Source organism: Pteropus alecto, unplaced genomic scaffold (genome assembly GCF_000325575.1).
Source record: "Pteropus alecto unplaced genomic scaffold, ASM32557v1 scaffold189, whole genome shotgun sequence".
In the NCBI taxonomy this organism is placed as follows: Eukaryota; Metazoa; Chordata; class Mammalia; order Chiroptera; family Pteropodidae; genus Pteropus; species Pteropus alecto.
In genome coordinates, this window is record NW_006442117.1 from 556120 (window position 1) to 557543 (window position 1424).

The 1424-nt window shown below is 47.9% G+C and overlaps 1 protein-coding gene across 1 annotated transcript in view; it reads left to right on the top strand.

Moving 5' to 3' along the window:
• ARV1 (ARV1 homolog, fatty acid homeostasis modulator) overlaps nucleotides 1–778 on the top strand; it is a 35827-nt gene extending 35049 nt beyond the window's left edge. Inside the window, exon 9 of the mRNA XM_006920747.3 lies at nucleotides 768–778. The gene's annotated coding sequence lies outside the window, so the exon portion shown is untranslated. The remainder of the gene's footprint in view (nucleotides 1–767) is intronic.
• The last annotated feature ends 646 nt before the right edge of the window (nucleotides 779–1424 follow it).

The window sequence follows — 1424 nt, forward strand, 5'->3', positions numbered from 1 at the left end:
GATCTGCAGATCATTTTGTAGCTGATACCAAGTAACCTTGGACAGAGAACAAGTATCAGCTGAACTTACCTTGCACCAGAGCCCCAGAGCCCCTCCCAAGAGGCCTCAGAACCAACGTATCTGTAAGCCAGCTTCAGAGCACCAACCAACCACCTCAATAAATGACACACCTAAAGGGCAGAGTGAATAGGTACCAGAGCCCTGCTAAAATGAATCTTGCTCTGTACGGTCGGCCCCTATACAGCAGTTCCTTGACTGTAGTCCCCAGCCAGTCCTCACAGTCAATCTCTCCCACTGATGTGTAAACAGCAATTGAAGCTCAACTACAACAGGAGGGCACACACCACCCACACAAGGGACACACCTGGGGCCCCCGGCTCAGTGACCGGGGAGTCTGCACCACTTGGGCCCCACGGACACCTACTACCTAAGGCTACTTCACCAAGACTGGGAGACACAGCAGCCCCACCTAATACACAGAAAGAAACGCAGGGAGGCGGCCAAAATAGGGAGACAAAGAAACATGTCCCAAATGAAAGAACAGAAGAAAGCTCCAGAAAAAGCACCAAACACAATGGAGACGAGCCACCTCCCAGATGCAGAGTCCCAAACGCTGGTCACAAGGGTGCTCGGTGAACTCAGAGGAAGAGCAGATGGAATCAGTGAGGACTTTAACAAAGAGAAAGGAAACAAGAAAGAACCAAACGTAAATGAAGACGATAACAACTGAAATGAAGAATACGTCAGTGGAATCAACGGCAGATTAGATGAAGCAAAGGATCACATCAGCGATTTAGAAGAGAAGGTGGCAGAAAACACCCAATCAGAACAGCAACGAGAAAATGCATCCAAAAAAAGGACCGTTTAAGGGGCCTCAAGGGAACCAACATTCGCGTCATAGGGGCGCCAGAAGGAAGAGGGAGGGATTGAAAACCTATCTGAAAAAATGATAGAAAACCTCCCTAACCCGGCAAAGGACACACAAGCCCGGGAAATCCACAGAGTCCCAGAGATAAACGCACCGAGGCCCGCACCGAGACACATCGTCGTTAAAACGGCAAAGGTTGAAGACAGAATCCTAAAAGCAGCAAGAGAAAAGCAGTGAGTTACCTACCAGGGAGACCCCATAAGACCGTCAGCTGGTTTCTCAACAGAAACTTTGCAGGCCAGAAGGGATGGCACAAAATAGTCCAAGTGATGAAAAGCAAAGACCTACAACCAAGATGGCTCCACCCAGCGAAGCCATCATTTAGAACTCAAAGGACCGATAAAGAGCTTCCCAGGCAAGAACAAGCTGGAGGAGCTCATCACCGCCGAGCCAATGTTATAGGAAATGTTGGAGGGACTTCATTCAGAAGAAGAAAAAACAGATCAAAAATATGAATAGTAAAATGGCAATATTACATATTTATCAACGATTGATT